Here is a 23,489-nt window from a genome sequence, read left to right on the forward strand (position 1 = left end):
GATAATAGATGAAAAGTGCTAATAGCCGGTGTTGGCAGGCGTGAGCTGAAACGGGCACTCCCGGTGCGTTGGACGGCAGTGTTAGTCAGTGCTGTCAAACCCTGAAGTCAAGGCCCTTTACATATGGTTTGTACGGCCTCTGGCCTAGAAACTCCGCTTCTGGGATTTTATTCTAAGGAAATCATGGAAAAAGTTGACTGCAGGAATGCTGTTTATTGTTTATAATCGCGAGGGAACAATTGCCAAACATCCCCAATGGGATACTCTGCAACTGCCCAAACGGATGATGCAGCAGTGCATTTATAGAAGCAGAAAAATTACCGAATGGAAAAAACAGGTTATGAGCAAGACAAATAGAACATTACTATTAATACTGTGGTTGCTGCTCTAAAATGTATAGAATATTTACAAAGTATTAAAGGTGGTTATCACTGGATGCTGGGATTATGGGTGACCTTTTTTTTTAAATCCTCACCTGAGGATATGTTTTTATTAATTGAGAGAGAGAGAGAGAGAGAGAGAGAGAGAGAGAGAGAGAGAGAGAGACATCGATGTGAGAGAAACATCTGAGAGAAACATTGATCAGTTGTTTCCCATACCCACCCTGACCAGAGATCAAACCTAAAACCTTTTTGGTGTATGGGACGACACTCTAACCAACTGAGCCACCTGGCCGGGCGGGATTATGGGTGATTTTTAAAAATATGTAAGTATATTGCCTTTGGTGTAGTTTTGCAGTGATTGTGTATTACTTGTGAAGTGAGAGGAAAAAAACAGACGCAAGTCCCTTTCAGCTCTGAAATTTTTAAATGTAAAAAAACAAAGACCAAAACAATAAGTAAACAAAATTAAAAATAAATAAATAAAACGTGGGGTCCCACCTTGGTTTCGTCCTCACTAGCGTCAACCCGCTCCTCCCGGCGGCTGAGGCGTGGACCACGAACACAGGAGGGGCCGTCCACCGAGAGGAATGCGGGTCTGACGGGACACGCGCTGAACCTTTGTCCGGGCGTGAGCAGTGGGAGTCGCCCGCGTGTGTCACCCAGGAGAAGGCCCTCTGTGACTGCAGGGGCAGGAAACCAGGTGTCGGTGGGGACAAAGGAGTCCTCGGCCGTGAAGTGGGACTTGGAGCAGGGCCCCCTGGGAGGGGACAGAGGGTGGCTGCCCAGCCAGACTCGGGGAATTCCGAAGGCCAGAGCATCCCAGCGTGACTTGCCGGCAAAGCTCTCAGAGCATTTCTGCTCCATCACCCTTTTTACACTCGGGGAAACAGGTCCGGCGAAGTGAATCAGAAACGCCTTTCGAGCCCTGGCCGGTTTGCTCAGTGGATAGAGCATCCACCCTTGGACTGAAGGGTCCTGGGTTCAATTCCGGTCAAGGGCATGTACCTTGGTTGCAATCCTCAATCCTGGCTCCGTGAGGGCACGTGCGGGGGTCAACCAATTGGTGTGTCTCTCTCACATCGATGTTTCTCTCTGTCTCTCCCCCTCCCTTCCACTCTCTCTAAACAAAATAACAATTTTAAAAAATAAAAAGATAAATAAAATAAAATAAATGCCTTTCAACCTTCCTAGGCAAGAGGGGCCCTGTCCTAGGCCCTGACTTTGTGAGCAAACTATCTATTACAAAGGACCGTTTTGTTCTTTAAATTTCCAATGTGTTGCAGGCGGACACGTTTGTAAAAGACAATACAAATGAATTACTAGTCAGGTGTCTAAAGTAGTCAAATCCATAGAAACAGAAAGTGGAATGGTGGTTACCAGAGGCTGTAGAAGTCGGGAATGGGGAGTTGTTCACAGGGTATATAGTGTACATTTTGCGAGATGAAGATGTTCCAAAGATCTGTGTCACAACATTGTGACTATATTTACTGGTAATATCACTGAAGTTGACCTTGAAAAATGGGTAAGAAGGGTCATGGGTTTGATTCCCAGTCAAGGGGCATGCGTAGGAGGCAACCAATCAATTGTTCTTCTCACATCGATGTCTCTCTCTCTCTCTCTCCCCCCACCCCTCTCTCTCTCTCTGTCCCCCACCCTCCCTTCCACTCTCTCTAAAAATCAATGGAAAAAGTATTCTCAGGTGAGGGTTAACCAAACAAAAAAAAAGGGAAAGATGGTAGATTTTATGTCATGTGTTTTTTACCACAATAACACAAAGTTTTATAACTCTCACTGAGACAGATGCCAATATATGAAATGCAATTTTGAAATGACAGTCAATGTTTCATAAAACAATGGCAGGAACACTGTGCAGGAAATGAAACATTATATTTGTCTTAGGATATTTTAGAAAATAATTATAAGAAAGATGAATTACTAGAGCAAGGAGCTTGGCTATCGCAGCGCTGCGACTTTGCTAGGAAAGTTTTTAAACCCTCACTCTTGGTTTCTGCACAGCTCGGGCACCAGACCACACATGAGTGGCACAGAGACCCACAGGTCACCAACACAAACACATTATTCAGGGACGTGTGCAGCCTCGGTCACCTGGCTCAGCGCACGCCTCGCCATCATCCTCCGACGCCGTTCAGACCGCCGGGAGGCGGAGGGAGGAGCTGCTACCCATCTCCTGCTCTGCGGCCCCCACACAAAAGCTGGCTGAGTCCAAAGCCACCACGGCTTGTGGGCTGTGCGGCTGCTGACACGGCAGATGGACCCTGGTTTGGAGCACAGAGAGGCTTTTAGCAGCGCAAGAAAAGCCTTAGCTCTTCCATAAGAGAAAAGACAAATTAATTAACTTGTTAAATCCTTCCCCTTACACAGCCCAGTGCAGGACATTCCCACTGGTGCCAGCATCCATTTCCTCGCTTCTCTTCATGTTCCAATTTGTGGTTCCAGAGGTACTTGAAAAAGGGCATGGTGCCCTAGCCGGTTTGGCTCGGTGGATAGAGCATCAGGCCTGTGGACTGGAGGGTCCCGGGTTCAATTCCGGTCAAGGGCACGGACCTCGGTTGCAGGCTCCCGGCCCTGGTTGGGGTGCATGTGGGATGCAACCAATCAATGTTTCTCTCCCACTCCCTCCCCCTTCCATTCTCTCTAAAAATCAATAGAAAAATATCCTCAGGTGAGGATTTAAATAAATAATGGTAAAATTATTTAAAAAAAAAAAAAGAAAGAAAAGGAGCATGGTGTTTGTAAGAGTTGCACAGGGCATCTGAGGCACATTCTGCGATGTTAAATAATTCATAGCACACTTACATTTGTATACATGTAGATCGAGGTGCAACTTGCTTCCAGCATGACACCAGTCAGACAAGGGCTAGATCTGGATATTGCTTTGAGAGACAGTAAGACTGAGGTATCCGTGATAGGATTTCTAAGAGGAATTAAATAGTTTGTAATATTTTTCACAGTACGCATAATTTATCACCCACCACCCCATGACAACATTTAAGCTTGCTATATAAAATTCATAGCTCATTTCCCCACCTACATCGATTGCTTTCAGAATATTATTGACAATTTGTTGCTATAACCTCAACAGAGCAAGCATTTCCCAATGGAAATTAATTAAAAACTACCGAAGAAATACAATGATTTGAGAAAGGTTGCCTAATTTCACATTATTCTCAACAGAACAGAAATTATGGGGAAATCTTGATTATAACACCACAGTGACTGATTTTGCTGAAATAAAGGCAAGAAAAACAAAACTGATAGGATAAATATATAATTATGTATGAATCACAGACAAAATTAATTCTAATAACATATTTTATTTAACCCAGTATATCCCAAACATTATTTCAACATGTCACCAATGTTTGTGTGTGTGCTTTTTAACTTACGTGTAGTTGGGATATAATTTATATTCATTGTATTCATTTCAGGTGTACGCACTGATTTTTCTTTTAAACTGTCAATGAGACATCTAACTTTTTTCTTACTAAGCCTTTGAAATCGGGTGTGTATTTTACATTTATTGTACATCTCAGTTCCCCCTGGCCACATTTTGAGTGCTCAGTAGCACCCATGGCTGGCCAGTGGCTGCTGAATTGAACAGAGGATAGTAGAGCACAGGCCAGAGACCTGCAGAACTGGGGGTGATTCTCCCTCTTCACCTGCTGCAGTGCTGTGTGACCTTGGGAAGTTATTTAGTCTCTCTGAGCCACAATGCCCTTATCTGTAAAATGACTGTGATAGTCTATGTGTGATATTTTTTTAAAATATATTTTATTGATATTTTTACAGAGAGGAAGGGAGAGGGATAGAGAGTTAGAAACATCCATGAGAGAAACATTGATCAGCTGCCTCCTGCACGCCCCCTACTGGGGATGTGCCCACAACCAAGGTACATGCCTTTGACCAGAATGGAACCTGGGACCCTTCAGTCTGCAGGCTGATACTCTATCCAGTGAGCCAAACTGGTTAGGGTTATGTGTGATATTATTATGTCGGTTATATTCAATATGTGATATCATTATATTATTAATATTTCATTAACTTATATTATTATTATTATTATTATTATTACTAGAGGCCCAGTGCACGAATTTGTGCACCAGGGGGGTCCCTCAGCCTGGCCTACGGGATCTGGCTGAAACTGGGTCTCCAACATCCCCCAAGGGGTCCTGGATTGCAAGAGGGCATAGGCCAGGCCGAGGGACCCCACTGGTACGAGATTGGGGCCAGGGAGAGACACAGGAGGTTGGCCAGCCGGAGAGAGACCACGGGAGGGCTCCAGGGTGTGTCCGGCCCATCTCACTCACCCCCAGACTCACTGGGGTCTGATCGGCCAGACCCCAGCAGCAAGCTAACCTACGGGTCGACTGCCTGCCCCCAGGTGGTCAGTGCACATCACAGTGAGTGGTTGAGCAGCCTTAGCATATCATTAGCATATTATGCTTTGATTGGTTGAATGGCTGACTGGTCGACCAGACACTTAGCATATTAGGCTTTTATTATATAGGATTATCATTATACCAGCTAGTGATTAATTAAGAGAATGAGTATAAAGCTTGAAGCACATTGCACACTACACGGTAAGCTCTTGATAAATGCCACCTGTGGTGGTGGTTGTTACTATCACAGGTTACTCACCAGACTGGGAGCTCCTGGAGGACAAGGACCAGGATCTGTTTATCTCTGCCCCCCTCCACCCTATGCTACCCCTCTGCCCCTGGCCCCTGACCCAGAGCTCCCTTCTCTGTCTGGGCCTTTCTCTGTGGTCAGACAGGTATGCAGGTTGCTCAGCTTTCATGCTTGTCCCCACACTGCTGTCTAGTTCAGAGCTCATGACTCAAGTTCAGCAAACATTTTCCATGCATGAGGCAGTTGGTTTAGAAATCAATTCCCCCAACCCTGGCTGATGTAGCTCAGTTGGTTGAGCATCGTCTCATGCTCTTCCTGGTCAGGGCACATGCCAGGGTGCATGTGGGAGACAACCGATGGATGTTTTTCTCACTGTCTCTCTTACTTTCTCTCTAAAATCAACAAGAATATATTTAGCCCGGCTGGTGTGGCTCAGTGGTTGAGCATCAACCTATGAACCAGGAGGTCATGATTTGATTTCCAGTCAGGGCACATGCCTGGGTTGTGGGCTTGATCCCCGGTGTGGGGCATGCAAAAAGCAGCTGATTGGTGATACTCTCTCATCATTGATGTTTCTATCTCTCTCTCCCTCTCCCTTCCTCTCTGAAATCAATAAAAATATTTAAAAAAATAAAAATATATTTTAAAAAAGAAAGAAATCAATTCCCTTGTGGGGAGTGGGGGCCAGAAGGGAAGAAAGCTCTGGGTAGGGAGACAGGAGACCTGCTGATAACTCCATCGGTTACCTTGGGTGGGTTACTTTCCCTCTCTGGGCCTCAGTTTCCCAATTGGAAATGGGCAGATCAAGCCTCATGAATGTCAAAACCCTTCTGTAGCATCTACACAGTTGGTAATGAGGCCCCTGATCAGCCAGGCTCTGCTCAGAGGAGGGAGCACAACAGGTGTGTCCCTCCTCACACACACAGTTCCTGGGATGACCTATTAGAACACCCAGTCCCTGTACTCTGAGGGAAAGCTAGGCCCAGACCTCCGAACCCCACAGTACCTGCCACCCCCCTCCCTGCACTGAGGAGGGTAAGAGAAACCTGCTTATCATCCCGGCTCAGCCCCTCACCAGCTGTGTGACCTTTAGTGAGTTTCTTAACTTACCTCAGTTTTGTCATCCATAAAATGGGTGTATTAGTCCTTACCTCTGTTCGCTGTTACATTACTTTTCACTGTTATATGTATGTGTGTGTGCATATAGCCTGTGTGTTATATTATTATGTAATATAATTTATACTACTAATGCTTTTATATTACATGAATTGTTATATGTATTTCACATGAAACAGATGGAAAAGGAGGTAAAATTGGCATGATTGAAGCATCCCAGGAATGTACTGGACTTCATCTTGTTCAGGTCTCACATCTACTCTATGCAGGTGCGACCACTGCCCCCATTTCACAGATGAGAAGACTAAGACTTAGAGGGGTACAGCCACTCACCCAGGATCACACAGCCAGCAGGTAGCAGAGCAGCAATTCAAACACCACTCTGACTCTCCTATGTCTAGATCTTCTTGGAGAAGAACTAAGCTCTGTGTTCTGTGGTTGAGTTTCCATAAAGGTAACCAGTCCAAGTTCCTCTCTACTAGGAAAACCTAGCCTCCTGTTCCCTCTAAATCAGTGGTTCTCAACCTTCCTAATGCCTCGACCCTTTAATACAGTTCCTCATGTTGTGGTGACCCCCAATTTCATTGTTACAAATTGAACATAATTAAACCATAGTGATTAATCACAAAAACAATATGTAATTATATATGTGTTTTCCGATGGTCTTAGGCAACCCCTGTGAAAGGGTCGTTCGACCCCCAAGGGGGTCGCGACCCACAGGTTGAGAATCGCTGCTCCAGAGGTTCTGGCTCCAGGCTGGGCCCTTTAAGTCAGGGTCCCGACAACTACCTCCCCACAATGGTCCTAGTCCGGGCTGTGGCGTGGCCGTGTTGGGTGTGTTCTGGACAGGCCTTTACTGCAGCCAGAACAACCAGTAGCACAGAAATCTCCCTTCCCGTGGCCTCATTTGCATAATCCCCACAATCCAGTGCAGACTCAGTCCTTTTGTGATATTCATTAAGCAGAGAGAAATGTCCTGGGGAAGAACAGGACAATGATTGTCAATCATTGTCCCCTCAAGCCACTCCTACTGCTGCTGGCCCCTCCCAATATGTCCCCCGTACGGTGCAGGGCTGGAATTCAGCAACCAGAGGGTTGAATTGGCCCCCATGAGTCCCCCATTCCTGTGTCCCCCTGGGGCTTCCTGGGCCCCCTGAACCACGGAGGAAGGAAGGTCTGGCCCCTGCTCAGAGATCAGCCATGGTGAAGGTTAAGTGTTCACATGTGTGATAAAATGTACCGTTTGCTTTTAAAAATTAATCCCAGAGGAAAACAACAGACAGTTAGTTAATAGGTGGAATTGACAAGCTGGCTGCTTTCCAACGTCATCTCAGGCAGTTACAACGCTGAACTCTGCCCAGCCTGCGAGACGGTTCTAGAAAGACAGAACCACCACCTGGTCTCCTTGGACTCCCCTCCAGCTCCCCGCCTGGGCCCAGCAGGTGGAAATCTGAGGCCCACCGCCAAGCCTGCTTGAGAACGCGGAGGACGGCTCACCATTGTCACCCGCTAACTCTCTGTGTGACCTTGAGTGAGTTGCTTTCCTTCTCTGAGACTCAGTTTTTTTATTTCTAAATGAGAGGGGTGGGGAGCTGATGGGAGGCTTTCCCAAATTTAAAAATCCCCGGCTTCTGTCATCATCAATACCACACTTACAGGAGGCAGAATGTGCTGGGGCCCACTGCTCAGGAACGTTGTCCAAGGGAAGTCAGGAAAGGCTGAGAAGTGTGGGCCCACCGTCTCAAAGCCCCTTCTCCTTCCCTCTTCTCAGGATCTCTCCTGAGTTCTAGTCCCGACCCTTTCCCAGGAGACCCCGGGCAGCAGGACTTCGGACTGGCCAGGGCCCCATGTGGTGGCATGAATGCTCTGCCCAGGGTCAGACATCAAGGTGGGTGAGGAGGGGAAAGGCCTGGCAGAGAAGAAAGGACTCGGGAACCTGGAGCAGGCATCCTGAGGATGTTTGGAGAGGGAATGAGATGACATCTGCAAACTCACTGCCCAGCACCGCCCCAGGCAGCTACTGTCGTCATGGCCCAATGGTTAGAGACACCCTGGATTCTGAATAATCACAAATCACGGTCAGGCCTCCCGGGGCTTTTGCTGGGTTTAAGTCCTGACCAGAGAGTAGAGATTCCTATTCCATTGCCAGAGGTGTCCTTCCCAAAACTCCCGAGTCAATTTCTTGCAATCCAGAGAATCGCCACACTTACATGCCACCCCTCCTGGAAGTTCTTCTCTCCGTCCACCCTCATCCATCCGTTCCCCCACTCACCCATCTGGTCGTTACTCCTAGAACACCTCCTGTGCCTGGTCCTGTTTAAATGTGACCCAGCTGTAATCTTGGCCTCCTGGAGCTCACTCTTATCCCAGGACCTTTCCGGAGAGCTCAGTTACACCTGGTCCGATGATTTTTTCCTTTCACCAACAAGGGTCTTTAAAGAATGCCCTTAGCATAACCAATGGACATGGACCCTGGGGCGGTGGGGCTTGTCCTGGGGGGTGGGAGTGGCCAGGGAGGGGTCAATCGGGGGAAAAAGGAAATATATGTAATACTTTAAATAATAATAATAATAATAATAATAATAAAGAATGCCCTGCTCCTCAGTGGGTTTGCCCACCCCAGTGCCCACCCCAGCCTGGGTCTTTTCTAATTGTGCCAGGATGGGGACAGCTCTCCTGGCCTTCAGCACCTCCACACCCAGCTCCCCAGCCCAGCAACCCCACCCTGTACCTCTGTTACCAGGCACCCATCAAAACAGCTCTTTCAAACTCCAGAAAAGAGGCAAACTGGGAAGCAGCCGGCCAGGTAAGCGGCCATAAAAACCCTGTGTGCGCCCATGTGACGCAAAGATCAAAGCATGCCGTACCAGGCTCCGTGGCAGCAATAACAACCTTTTACCTGGATTTGGCGCACCACAGTTTACAGAGGCCTTTCCCATCTCCCGGCTCCTTTCGTCTCCCAGCAGGCCCCTTGCCACAAGGAAACCGAGGCTCACCCACAGCCACACACAAAGTAAATGGCGGCATTGGGATTTGAACTCAGGCCTCCTGATATTTAACCCAGGGCCCCTTCGACCACACCACAGCTACCAGCTTCAGAAAGGCTCTACCCTGGGGGGTCCAGTGACCTGGCTCCCGGCCCAGCATTCCTGAGTCTGTTGAGTGACCTTAGCTAAGTCACTTCCTCTCCCGGCTGCTGTTTCCGCCGTAAAGTGGGGAGGGCTGCCCGGCTCATGAGATTGTTGTGAGGATCAAAGCAGTTGATGGGTGGGAACAGGCTGTGGAGGCAGGCTGCCCACTCCAAGCCAGGCACCCACCTACCCATCCCTCTCAGGACCCTCAGATTCAAGCTGCACAATCCAGGCCCTTCCTGCTCCCAGAAGGAAGTGGTTCTTGAGCTCTGCGTGGTGAGTCCCATGGCTTGCAGGCACTGGGTAGCACTTTATTACCCGTTTCTAGTGCCAAGAAGGTTCTTTGTGATGCTGGGAGACAAGGTTTGATTCACTCTAGCAAGCAATTACGCAGCACCCATGTGCCAGGCGCCTGGGGTTCAGAGGTGAGCAAGATGCAGCCTGCCCTGGGGGGCGGAGGGGACCATGAACTTGCAGGGAAAGCAAACTAACGCATCACCTACTAGCGGCAGGTGTTTTGCGTGTGTCCTCGCATTCTACACTCATAACAAGCCTGTGAGCATCAGGCCTGTTTACAAATGAAGAAACGGAGGCTCAAGATCACACAGGACTTAAACGCATACCTCCCTTTGCTGCAAAGCCCAGACTCCTCCACTCTGCGAGGCTGCTTTGCAGGAATACAGGTGAAGGAAATCGGGGTGTGTGACATCGGCCTGCTGGGGAGCTCAGAGAGGGGCAGTTGGCCTACGGCAGGATTCTGAGAGGAGGAGCCATGTGACAAGGATGAGTAACACTCTGGAAGAGAGGATCGGGAGAATGTGGTGCAGGGGGAGGCTGAGTTCGAGAAGGGCTTGGAGGCGGGGATGGAGGGTGCTGCTGGAGCAGGGGAGACCTGGAGGTGAAGAGTGGGAGACAAGACTGGGACGACGGGCTGGGCCCCGTTGCAGAGGGGCCTTATCTGTCAACCCAGGCAGTTTGTGTGTATTGCAGGGAGCAAGGAGGAGCCACTGAAGACTTTTGAGCAGGAAAGTGGCTCAATTGGAGACGTAGAGGGTCAGGAAAACCCGCCCGAGGCTGCAGAGTTAAGAGCGGAGAGTTAGACAAAGAGGATGAGACTAAATAAGATCCAACCCCTATACTTTGCATTTAGTTTCCCTCCATCGTCAAATAATTAAAAGCAGCAAGCACGAACTGTGGGCCAGCCTCAGTGCTAAGCATTCCATGTGTCATCTTATTTCAGCCTCACAACTCTAGGCGATAGACACTATGATTAGCCCATGTTACAGATGTGGAAACCGAGGCACAGAAATTTGGAGTGGCTGCCCCAAGGCCACCGGGCTCATGGGAGGAGGAGCTGGATTTGAATGCAGGCAACGAAGCCCTTTTCCAGAATAAAAACTCAGTGGCCTTCACCCCGGAATGCTAGTCCTGCAATGGGGTGGAGACCAGGGGGCCAAAATGGAAACCCAGGACCCCAGCACCTCCTGCCTTGGGCAACCTCCACTCCGCGGGTGCTCTTGGAGGGCGCGTTCACTTGCAGAGCCGCCAGGTGGCAGTCGGGAGACTGGCTGCTCAGAGCTGCCTAGCCCAGCCCTGCCTCTCCAGCTCCAAGTCACAAAGACCCAGCGCTGGCAGCCAGGACTGAGGTAGAGGGTGGTTGCTCCTCTCCACAATCCCTGCAGCCTCTGTGCTAAGAGGAGCATCCAGAGCAGAGCTGTGTTCCCAATTACCTTCAGGTGAAGCAGGAAGACATGGGAGAGTTGCCCATAACAATACTGTTACCTGAGAGTTTTTAGCAACCCAGGGAAATGCTCACTCCACATTTCTAGGTGTGTGTGTGGGGGGGGGGGGGGGCAGAAAGAGGACATGGCACTGTGCATACAGCAAGAGTATAGCTATGTGCAAAGGACGTGTGCCTAGAAAAATGCCTGGAAGGAAGTGGATCAAAGCATTAACTGGTTCTCGGGACGGGGAAATTATGGTAGAAAATGCTTTTCTTAAGAGAGGGAGGAAGGGTATTTGCTATTAAGAATTTTTTTTCTCCCCAACTCCTCCAGGAAACCTCCCCTCCTTCTCCTGTGTGCCCCTGGAGGGTGTGGACAGCCTCTATTAAAGAGCAGTTTTTACTCCATGGGGTAATTATTGCTGTCAGTGTCTAAGTCTATGCTATTCAGTATGGTAACCACTAGCTACTAGCCACACGTGAGCACTTGAGATGTGGCTAGTGGGAACTTAGAGATGCGGAAATATAAAGTACACACCAGGTTTCAAAGACTTAGTATGAAAAAAAAGACTGTAAAATAGTTTATTAATTATGTGTTGAAACGATAATATTTTGGCTATATCGAGTTAAGTAAATATATTAAAGTTAACTTTACCTGTTTCCTTTTACCTTTTTTGTGTGGCACTGCATATGAGGCTTGTATTATGAGAAAATAAAAAATTATATATGGGGCTTGTATTTGGTGCTGGTCCTTGAGTTTCCTGAGATCTGTGACTCTGCAGCTCTGGCTCAGAGAGGGGAAGGGGCCTATGTGAGGACACACAGCAAACTAGTGGCAGGACTAGAACTTGAGCCAAGTGTCTACTCCTCCCAGCCTGGCTCCAGGTGTGATCTGACCCGTCACTGGCCATGTGCCCCCATCAGTCTGCATCCGGGCAGGGAAAGGGCACTGGGATGGGAGTCAGAGACCCAGGTACCCTGAGAGGTGATCTCCATGTTCTCTCCAGGCTCTGCACAACACATTTCCCTTTCAGAACCCCCTCCACCTTCCCCTTCAGGAAGAAGGCCTCAAGGAAAGCAGAGGGGTGGAGAGCTCGTTAGCATCTCCTGGGATGGCTGAGGGAGGACACAGGTCCTACTGTCCCCAGCGAACTCACAACACTGCGAAAGTCAGGGTTGAAAGGGGCCTTGGATAAACCATCGTGGCCAATACCCTCATTTTACATTTGTGGAAGTGGGGCCCAGAGAGGGCGAGTGCCCTGCCCCAGGCCACACAGCCAGTTAGGGAGGGCTGGGACATACCCTGGAATCTCAGTCTAGGACTATGGAAGCCAGGCCAGTCCCATTGTCAAGGAGGAGCCTGGCATGGGTTGGTACCCAGGCTACTCCCAGGCCCTGCTAAGCCAAGCTCCTGCTGCTCCCCCTGGCTCAGATCCGTTCCTCCTCTACCTGTAATCCTCAGTGGCTTCCCACTGTGCTGAAAATACAACCCGTGTTCTTCCTCCATGACCTAATCTCCTCCGCGCTCCAGCTGCTTGCCATACTTCAGCTGCTAGGAGGTACCCAGCTAGTCCCACCTCAGGGCCTTTGCATTTGCGGTTCTTCCCACCTGGAACTCTTTTCCCACACTTCCTCAAGGTGGACTCCTCACCTTCACACTCCCTCTTCAAAGGAGCCTTCGAGGATCACCTCTGGCTGGGGAAGCCTCTCCCCTCAGTCTCTCACTGGTGGTCCCATCATCACCCTGTTTTATTGTCTTGCTAGCACCCATTATCTTAATTATCTTATACATAGACAGGTCTTCCCGAAGCAGAAAGCAGGTTCCAGAAGAGCAGGGCCTTGTCAGGCACGTTCATGGCTGTGTCCCAGCATCCCCCAGTATCTGGCAACGGGCATGTAGGGCGTGCCCAATTCATGTTTATTCAATTAAATTTGATTGAAAGAAACACCGACAAATCAGGTCACTGAAGCCTAATTCTACCTCCCACCTCCCATCCCCACCAAAATCTGCTGTGTGTCCTTAGGCAAGTACTTTTTTCCCTCTCTGGGCCCCAATTTCCCCTTCTGAGAAATGGAGCTCTCACTCCTGCCAGGCTGGCTGGCAGGGTAGGCTGGCTGAATTAGCATCAGCGTGGTTGATGGGTGTGAACACTGCTTTGTAAACTGTTAAAGCGTGATTGCAAATGTGAGTAGCTGTTGTCATTAGACAAATGAAGCTGAAGCCGCCTCTGATTGGGTCAGAGGCTCGGGGGAGGGGGGCCTCCCACCCTGGCCGTGTATAGTTCTGAGTTGGGCGCTGCCTTCAGGTAGCTCGCAGTCTGCGGGGGTGGTAGAGATAAGATGCAAATTGAAATAAGCTGGGACACCAGCAATGGACCATTCTTCAGGAAGCAGATAATAAGTGCAAACAGTCGGAGAGGGGGGTGAGGCCAATGTCAATTAAAGCTCCTGGTAGGGGGTAGGGGTAGGGCCCAATCCAAGCCGTTAGAGCTGAGAGGGCAACCGGGTGGAGTGCACAGGCAGTTGCCACAGAGACCAGGGAGGAGGGGTCTGGCCAGACTGCAAAACCCAGCCACCCTATAGGATCCCAAAGGGAATAAAGTAACCTTTAGGGAGAAAAAGATGGGAGAGGAGAGAGCTTTATTTTACTGTTACCACCATTTTCCTTTTCAGTCCGTTAAAGGCCCTGGACAGATGCCTATTTAATTATATGATGCTCAGGGAGTGACTTCTGTCTTCAGGCTTCAGTTTTCTTACCTGTGAAAACGGGAACGTGGGAAGTGCATGAAATGATTCCCGGAGTTCTATTCATTCATGGAAGGCACAGGGCATCAGCACTGGGGGCGGACAGGCCTGGTGTCTGACTTCTCTGGTCCTCAGGTTCATCATCTGAAAAGGTCAGCACTTATACCTCATAGAGTTGAAACACTAAGGGGGACAATGTAAAAAAAAATACACAACTTCATTTCTTTTGTAATATGTTTATTGATTTCAGAGAGGAAGGGAGAGGGAAAGATAGATAGAAACATCAACGATGAGAGAGAATCATTGATCAGCTGCCTCCTGCACTCCCCACACTGGGGATCGAGCCCACAAACCGGGCATGTGCCCCGACCGGGAAATGAACCGTGACCTCCTGGTTCAGAGGTCGACGCTCAACCACTGAGTGTGCCAGCTGGGCAAAAAATACACAACTTTATAGTGGAAAAAACTTTATAATAGAAAGGGGGGGGGCAATGTATAAACAAAGCTTAGCCAAGTGCCACATATCAGATCCTTAATGAATGCCACAGCTGTTCCTGTTTTGAGTCAATGGAGGGTGGTACCACTGTGGGTGGGTGGTTAACAAGGACCTGGGGATAGAAACAGTGGAAGAGCTGAATCCACTAGCACATAATAGGTGCTCAAGAAAATATTTCTTGAACTGGGAAGAGGTTGGGCGCCTGGATGGTGGCACTGGTGAGCGCAATAGCTTGGAGCCACTCTGCCCAGGAGAGTGGGTCAAGCTCAGGGTCTCAAACCTGGGTCCCCTGGAAAGTCTGAGAAGCAGGAACTGAACATAAAGGCAGTCCATCCCAGTGCATCTGTTTGTTGTTGTTAATCCTCACTCAAGGATATTTTTTCCCCATTGATTTTTAAGGAGAGTGGAAGAGAGAGGGAAAGACAGAGAGAAACATGGATGTTTGATTGGTTACCCTGGCCTGCAACCAAGGTACGTGCCCTTGACGGGAATCGAACCCGGGACCCTTTGGTCCGCAGGCTGATGCTCTATCCACTAAACCAAACTGGCTAGGGCCCCAGTAGACCTTAACACTGGTCAAGGAGGAATCTGTAGGCTTAAGGGGTGGGGGGGGTGGGGGGAATCCCCCTTACACCCCTTTTCCCCTCTCTCTGTTCACTTCTGCGCAGTCTCCTTCCCAGACAGTCCATCCCAGCTTTTGAGGTTCACTTCCTCCTGGTGGCCTTCCAGGAGGCACCCATTTCAGTTGCATTCTTGAAGCTTCAAAAGATGACCCAATTTTCCAAACCTTAGGTGGAGTCTCAGAGTCCCATACCCCTTTTCTTGGTGAGGACTGTAGGGTAGGCCTTGAAGGGAGGGGATGGCAGAGAGATTTCCACAGTTTGTGGGACAAAGGGTCGGGCACAGACTGCATTTAAAGTGTCTGCACCTCCACTGGGCTCTTACACCCACTCCACAGAGTGGGGAGCTCCTGGTTAAGGCTTGTTTGTCAGGAGTGAGGCTCCCAAAGGCCAGGGGCCCTGCCTAGATGATCCCCAAAGGCCCTCAGCGGCCCGCCCACCATCCGGCCTCAGCAAAGCCTGTTAATGATGATGGTGATGAAGGCTGTCAGAGCAGGGCTGGGCCCACAGGGATGGAACAAGGGGCTGTGTCCTCCCTGAAGGGACAGCCATGCACAAAACCATGGCTGCACAGACAGGTCCGTTCCGTATGTGGCGGGGAGGGGGCTCCCCCAGAGGCCCCCCATCAGCCTCATTTGCCCCCAAATTGCAACGGAAAAAGATGAACAGAGGAGGAATCCAATATACAACATAGAAGGGTCTGCAGGGAGGGGCTCCTGCTCTGGCTCCGAACGAGGCGGGAGGGTGAGCCTGGGGTCTGCTTGCCAGGGCCCGGCCCCCGCTGCAAGAGTGACCCCTCCGGCCCCGCGTTAGCGCCAAGGCCGACTCTCCCAGGCGGAGGCCCCAGCCCGGTCCCAGCGCCTGGGAAAGCCGCCTGTTTTGTTCCCATCTCCACCCGCTCCCCCCCCCCCCCCCCCCCGCCCTTCTCTCTCCTTTTTTCTCATTCATTGCAGTTCGGTCCCTTTCTGAGCCGCAGGGACCTGGTGGCAGGGCGGAGGTGAGGGGTGGCACTCCCGGCCCTGACAGGTAGGGTCAGCGCCCGCTTTGGGCAGCCCCTTCTTCCGCTCTCCCCCCGGGTCCCCTCTCCCTGCCCCTGTCAGCCGCGCCAGACGCTCCTCGGCTTTGCAGCATTCAATAAAAATTCAGAAACATTTGGGCTGAAATCGCTGCTTTATCTGGAGGAGCCACAGCGCCGGGAGAGACCACTGCGGCGCGGGGGGAGCCCAGTGTCGCCGGCGCCCGAGCGCCAAAGGTCTCCGCGCCCCGGAACCCGCGCTGCCCGCGGGTGGCCCGGCGGGCGCGGGTCACCGAGGCCCGGGGGGCGCGCGCGGCCAGCTGGGGCCCAGGGCGCGCGCGGGGGGCGGCGGCCCGGCCGGGCTCCCCCCGCGCCCGCGGCTCAGGTGGGCGGTGCCCAGCGCTGGCGGAGCCCGGGTCCCCGTTCTGCCCGGGCTGGATGGCTCATTCTGCTGGCTGCGCGGTGGCGGCGGCTGTGTGTGCGCCGCGCCTCGCCGCTCCCCCCGGCCCCCCGAGCCCGGGGCGCGCGCTCTCGCCCGGGCCGCCCGGGCCCCGCGGAGCCGCGGCCCGAGGCCCCGGGAAGCGCAGCCATGGCCCTGCGGAGGCTGGGGGCCGCGCTGCTGCTGCTGCCGCTGCTCGCCGCCGTGGAAGGTGAGCGGGCGGGCGGGCGGGCGGGCGATGGGGGTGGGGAGCGGCCGGGCACGGGCGGCCGCCGGCGCTCACCCTCGCCCCGCGGCCCGCAAAGTTTGCCCCGCGGCCGGCGCCGGGCGCAGGTGGCCGCGGGGAGGTGTGTCCGGTCGCGCGGGGAGGCGCGGGCCCCGCGGGCGCCCGGGGAGCGGCGGGCGCTGATTGACTGTGCCAGGAGGAGGCGAGGGACCATCTTGCCGAGGCTTTGTAGCCAGCCGGGCGAGCGCCGCCCAGGGCCGGGGGCTGCCCACGCGCGTCCGCCGCCCCGGCCCGGGCACCCCCTTCGCGGCGGCCTGGCCTGGCTCGGCACGGGCTGGAGGGGCGCCGGCCCGGGGGCCCGACGCCCAGTCGGGGCTGGAAAGTTTGGCAGGGAGCAGAAGGAGGGGGGCGCCGCGGCTGGCCGGTGGGGGCTCCGGGTCCGCGCCCCGGGATAGGGTCGGCGCCCCGAAGAGCGGGGACGGGCGGAGTGGAAGTGAGCGCGCCAGCCCCTCGCGTCCGTGCCTGCCCATCGCCCGCGGCGTACAATGGGGTCCCCTCCCAGAGAGGACTACGGGGGGATGGGTCCGTGGGCATCTCTCCCTGCGCGGGGTCTCCGGGCACCCCTGCGGGCCACCGCCCCGCTGGCGGCCGAGCTCAGCGTGGCCACCGGAGCCCGGGAACTTTCCAGCTGCCGTCAGGGCCGGACCAGATGCTCTTGCCATGTGTTGGCCTTGGCCGGGGGCGCGGGCCATCTCCCCCTGGTGCCGCTGACCCCCCGAGGGACAGGCGGGCTGCCAGGTCCCCGGAGCCAGCCTCCCGCGGAGGGGAAGTTAGTGGGGTCTGGGTGTGCCCACCAGCAATGGCCGAGCTTGCAGGGCAAGACATGAATGTGAATAATGGTTCTCGCGTGTGCAGCACTTTACAGTTCTCACGGCGCCTTACAGTTTATGAAGTACTTTTCACTCTGTGCAGCTCTCTGTGCTGCACACGGCTGCACGTTGACAAGGTACTTTCCATGTACAGAGGGCTTTCCCACCCACAGTTGCGTTACTTTTCCCAAAACCAGTTTCCGGGGCAGCCAGGTGAGCGCGATTCTGGCTCCCTTTTAATAGGCGGGGAAACCAAGGCTCGAGTCCGCGGGTGATAAAAATAGAACCCAGAGCTGAGGTCTGCAGCCTGGGCTCTCTTCACTTTGCTGCATCTTCTTGTTGCTAAACCCTTTCCGGGACTCCTCCACCGTGGGCTGAGGGGTGAAGCGCAGGCACACTTGCCTGCGTCCACTGTGGGCTATTGCGAAGCGCCCTTCCCCTCTTGCAACTCAAAATCAAAAACAAACGAACAAAAAATTCCAAACAGAAAAAAGCCAAAACCCAGAGCAGATCCGATAGGCCTGGAGGAATGGCTCCAATGGGGATCATGATAGAACTTGAGTTTCTCTCTCAGCCACGAGCGCTTTCGTGACCATAGTTCAAGGGGTGAAGGGGTGACCCTGGATGGCGGCCACCATTTCTGGCACCGAAGCCGCTGTCCCCTGGCTCCTGGCGGTTTCGGAGCCTGCCTGCAGTTTTCCTGAGTTGGGCCGCTGGGGCTCCAAGGGTGCCACGGGCCCTGGGTATGGAGGGCAGCCCTGGTCCCGGCTGCTGGCGGGAGCTCCCTGGAATATGGCTGAGGTACCACTTATTAACTCTGGCTTTGGGGAAATGACTCATGCGTTGGCCCACTGTACATTGGGATGTTTACAGTATTATGGGGAGCTTGGCATAAATATTGCTATGTAGGTTGCAGTCAGCGGTGCTGGAGGGGAAGAAAATTGGCCCCTCTTTCATTGGGCGTGTTTTTAATTACCGGGGGGTAGATGGAAGGGCCATGTCTGTCCAGCTATGGTTTGGCAGGGAGTAGGTGGTATCTGGTAGGCTGCGGCCAGGCTGGACCCTGGGCCCTGGACCCAGGGCCGGTCGGCTGCTGTCGTACCAGGAGGGGATGGCTGCTCTGGCTGCCACTTGGGGGCAGGGTGGGAGGAGGGCTGCAGTGGGTACCCCACACCTCATTTCAGTGCCCCCTGGTCACTAAGGAGTCTGGTCCATTAGGGGTTAACAAGGAGCTGACCAAATGGATTGGGAGATGGTATGAGGTGGAGGTCTGGGGCCCTGCTTCTAATTTCCCATAGGATCCTAGCCATCTCCCTTCCCTTCAGAGGCCTCCTGGGTGTAAGATGGTCTCCCTAGTCTCTTGGGATTCCAGCATATGCACCCCTCTTCCCCTCGCTGAGCCTCAGTTTCCTCATCTGTCAAATGAGGGTGATCATGACGCCCATCCTGCCTGTCTCACGCGGGTGTTTGAGAGTCAGACCAGATACTGAGTGGGAAAAGCCCACCTCGAAGACCTGTGTGGGGCCGGTGGGGGTGGAAGATGCGGAGGGACAGCGCTGCTTGTGGCACATCCCCAAAGACACCAGGGTCCTCCTGGGAGCAGCACCGACTGTGGAAACAGGACTGAAGCTTGGGGTGGTGGGAGGGCGGCCCCTGGGCCTCTCAGTAGCCAGAGACATGCAGCCACCACTTCTTCCCCTCCCCCTCCTGTGTCCAGTAGTGACAAGGCTGTCCTGAGCCTAAGGTCCTAGGAAATCCGCAGCCTTTGGAATGTGAGAGGAGAGAGGGGGGTATGTGTTGGGGCGGGGGACTCCTGGGTTAGGATGTCGAACTTAGTATCTCCCCCAAACCATGAGACCCTCTCATGGGAAACACAAGTCTAGAGCATCTAAAGTGGGGGCTTTGAGAGGGATGGGAGTGCCCAGGGGACACAGCCAGCAGGAGAAGAGGCCAGTGACAGACCAGCCACTAGATGGAATCCAAAGGTTGAAGTTCAGAAAAATCGGGTCTCCTCTGTGCTTTTGATCTCCCAAGTATTTCTGGAGCTTCCTCTCTGGCTGGTACGGTGCTGGACCCTGGAGCAGGTGGGGAGGTAGGGGAAAGGCTGATAGGGAAAGCAGTTGGCAAGATCTAATGTGTGACTGTGTGCCAGGGTGCTGCCAGGAGGAAGTTGTGAACCACCTGGGACAGCAGAGGCGGTTTGGGATGCAAGAGGGTTATTCCGCCTTTTATGGCTTTATCGCTTGCCTCATTTTCTCACTGCCCATTCTCCCTGCAATGAAACTTTCTCAGCCACCTGTCACACTAATGAACTGTGTTCTCCAAGTTAAGGAGGTTGACTTTGGGACTTAGGGGAGGAGGAGAATTTTGCCTAGAAAAAGAAACTGTGTGTGAAGACGCGGAGGCATGGTGCTGGGATACTCACTTGAGTGTAGCTGAGGAAGTTAGCATTGAGGGCAGCAGTGGGAGGCAAGGTGGAGAAAGGGGGGCAGGACAGGTCCTGAAGGGCTAGGATGGAAGGAGAAGGAGTTTGGACTTGATGCCGAGGGTAGTGGGGAGCCATTGAAGGTTCTTGAGTCATTGAGGGAGCTGGCCAGGTATGTGTTTGAAAAAAAAACACACTGACTTCCAGTGTGTGGAATGTTCGGATGAGCCGGACCCGCTCCTGCACTATCAGGAAAAGGCCAGCCTGTCTGTTCCCTGCTAGACTGTGAGCTCTCTGAGGTCATCTGCCTCATTTTTGTGTCCATAGTTGTGGTAAAAAGAGCTCAGCTCAGATGCCACCTCCCCAGAGGCCTTCCCTGATTACTTCCTGAAACAGACCCAGTTCTGCCACTTTCTATCCTACCTACTTTGGTTTGCTTCATCACACCCATCACCACCTGAAACGTATCGGGGATGTGTGAGTATCCTTGTTTTGTGTCTGCCTTGCCCACTAGACTGTACACGCCAGGAGGTAAGCGGTTCTTACCTGCCATGTTTGCTATGGCATTCCCAGCACCTAGAACTGTGCCCAGCCACGTGAGCACCCAGTAACTGAATGAATACTGAGCGGAGGCATGTTGAGTGAATGAATGATGAGTGGATATATTATATTGTGTCCTGCAGTATCAGGAGAATGACCCACACACAGATGGAGGGTCCATCTGGCTGGGGAGATGAAGGAAATCTTCCTGGAGGGAGAAGCCGAGGGGATGGCTTGCAGGAAAGTGTTTGGGGATAATGGATAGACCAGTTCAGCCAGAGCTAAGGATTCAAGTGGGCCGGCAGCAGCGAGGTACTGGACCAAGTCCCTTCCTTGTGGAGGTTGAGGGAGACTGCCTGTCCTCCCCCCGACTCCTCCTACCCCCCATCCCAGCCCTCTGCTGGGCCCACCTCTATCTAAGGCCCAGCAACCTTCAGTGGGATTAATTTGGAATTAGTTTTCCTTTTATGTTTGTTTCTCCTGCTTCTCATTTTTTAAAGGAGGCTTGCTTTCATATATTCATCTTAACCAGGAAATCAGGGCTTAGATTTAAAACCCAAAATGCTGTAGAATTTAAAGGCAAGTTGACTCATTCACTCATTCCTCCATCCAACCATATATTTTATAAAAGACTCACTGGGTACCTATTCCATGTCAGGTGCTGGCTGGGAGGAGGGATGTTGGCTTTGGTGGGGAACAGGCCCAGCTGATGTCACGGACAGTGTGGGGTAGAAAAGACACAGCCGTCAGGGGCAATCAGACCTGGGTTCGAATCCCAGCACTGAGCGCTGTGTGCTCGGACAAGGATCTCAGAGTCCCTGGACTTCCGTTTCCTCGGGGAGTCCTGTGGATACCACGTACAGTGTCAGGCACACGAGGCTGAACATTCCATGCTGTTCTCGGCCCCTTGGCGTCCCCTCCCCCGGAGCACCCGTGATGGCTATGTCCTAATTTGGCCTCCTTTTTGGCGTTTGGATTGTCCAGACAACACATCAGCCCTCAGTGTCTCCCCAGCCCATCCCGTCCTGTGAGGCTGTCCTTCCTGGCACATTTGGCCTCCTTCAGGGTTTTGCCTCAGCCTCAGAGCCAGGGTAGAAGCCGCTGTGCTGGACACTTCTGCCTGCCCAGAGCTCACCTACGAGTTTGAACCACAAGTCAGGTCCATCCTCACAGAGAGGCCCCTACAGGAAGCGGGGTGGATGGAGCGGGCTGGTGACAGAGAGGCCTGGGCTGGGCCAGGCAGGGGAGCTGTGCTCCCTCGGACAGTGGAGGGGTGAAATCAGGGTGGCCTCCTGGCAGAGGTGAGCCTGGCCTGCACCTCTGACCAAGATCCTGTCCCATCTAGTGCCTGGCCTGGTTGCCTGACTTAGCTGGAGATTGGGTAGATCAGTAATGAGGCCAGGGTTGGGGGGGTTAGGAGGTTGGGGGTCTGTATTTTTAACACACTCCCCAGGTTTTTCCATTGGGCAGGCCAATTTGCCCCCCTGGTGGCCCAAGATAAAATACTGGACTCCTGGGAAAGAGAAAGAGAAACCTCAGCAGGAAGCTGGAAAAGACTGAAATGAAGTGAACTCAATCCGTTAGCGCCCACTGGCCGGGCTGCCTGCCGGCTGCTGTACACAAAAAGGCTTGGCTGGGGGAGGGCAGGGCGGGAAGAATGTTTGCACAGGGGTGGGGCGGCCGTTGCTGGTGACAGCACCTGGAAGCTTCCTGATTGGGATCAGCTCAGGCTGATAAGGCTCCTTGGAAACGTTTTAGGGCCTTTTCTAGCAGCTGCCTTCTGAAGGGTGGGAAAGGGGGACCGCTGGCTCCCTGGCGCCCCCATGTCACCTGAGGGGCTTGCCTCGCTCACCTCACCCTCGGCCTTGCTCAGTGGGCTTCCTGGAGCCATCTGTGGCCCTGCTGCAGCCCCTTAAGTGTGGAGGTGTCCTCAGGGAGGAGACCTGGCCTGCTCAGTGGCCTTGGACTAGTCATGTGCTCTCTGAGCCTCAGTTTCCTCATCTGTAAACTGGGGATACTGCCTGTCAGGGGATTAAAGGAGATGCTGGATGCAGTGACCAACAGAACAGCCTGCGCATGGCGGTGCCCAGCACTCATTAGCTGTCATTGCTATGAAAGCTCAGCACTCTCACTCCTTGACTCTGAAATCCCACAGGGCTGACCGCTTTCACTTTTTCAATAGGGAGAATAGCCTGGTGGGAGGAGCGGGTATAAAAAAGGGTATTTGGAGTCATACTATTTTTTACTGTGTGTCCTCTGGCCAGTTTCTTAACCTCTCTGAGCCTTGGTTCCTAAGGCTCAGTCATCGTTCCTTGCTCTTGAGGTGGTTGTGCGGAACGAATGTGTTAATCTGCAAAGACTGAGCTGAGTGCGTGTCTCCAGTGTAATGAGCACGCGGTAAATATCAACTATTGCTGCTTCTGCTGCTGGGTACCAACAGGAAACGGGATTCAGAGGAGGGGAACGCGGGTGCCGTTTCACTAGGGGGATTCTGTCTCCAGCTCTCCCCACTGCCTCTTCACTCAGCTGCAGGAAAACCACAGATGCAGAGTGAAGTTCTGAGTCTATCTGCCTTGGGGGTGGTTGCGAGGCCCCTCTAGCCTGCCTCTGGGTTTCATCCGGGTTTTCCTCAAAGGCCCCATCCTCACCCCCGTTCACCCTCCCTGATCCTAGGACCCTCTATGGCTGTGCCTTCCTTCCTGGCCATGTACCTGCCAGTGCCCACTTCCACCCCATGATAATGATAACGGCCATCAGTTCTTGCGCCAGACACTCTACTAAGGGCACTGTGGACGTCGTCTCATGCAGTTAATTACTCCATCATCTCCACCAGGTGGCTTCATTATGTCCATTTCACAGATTCGGAAACCAGAGCTCGGAGAGTGAGTGGTCCAGGGACACATAACCAGGGAGGGGGAGGCAGGGATGGGAACCCAGGCTCGAGTGACTCCAAAGCTCATTCTCTTTATTGCCATTTAAGCGGCTTCTGGAATGTGCTTGCCGGCTCAGAGGAAGGGCTTGGCTCTGGCGAGGGTCTCCAAGGCAGCCGTCCAGCCTCTGACTCCATCGACATCCTGAGATAATGCAAGCGGGAGGGTTCTGGAACTCACA

General features: G+C 52.8%; 1 protein-coding gene across 4 annotated transcripts in view; it reads left to right on the forward strand.

Moving 5' to 3' along the window:
* The first annotated feature begins 16,486 nt into the window (after positions 1 to 16,486).
* The window catches only part of EPHB2 (EPH receptor B2), a 180,603-nt gene continuing 173,600 nt past the window's right edge, over positions 16,487 to 23,489 (forward strand). For all 4 annotated transcript variants that reach the window (XM_070404317.1, XM_070404319.1, XM_070404318.1 and 1 more), the window contains exon 1: positions 16,487 to 16,529. The gene's annotated coding sequence lies outside the window, so the exon portion shown is untranslated. The remainder of the gene's footprint in view (positions 16,530 to 23,489) is intronic.

The sequence above is a fragment of the Myotis yumanensis genome, unplaced genomic scaffold, assembly GCF_028538775.1.
Source record: "Myotis yumanensis isolate MYYU_CA2020_CCGP unplaced genomic scaffold, mMyoYum1.0.hap1 SCAF_2, whole genome shotgun sequence".
In the NCBI taxonomy this organism is placed as follows: Eukaryota; Metazoa; Chordata; class Mammalia; order Chiroptera; family Vespertilionidae; genus Myotis; species Myotis yumanensis.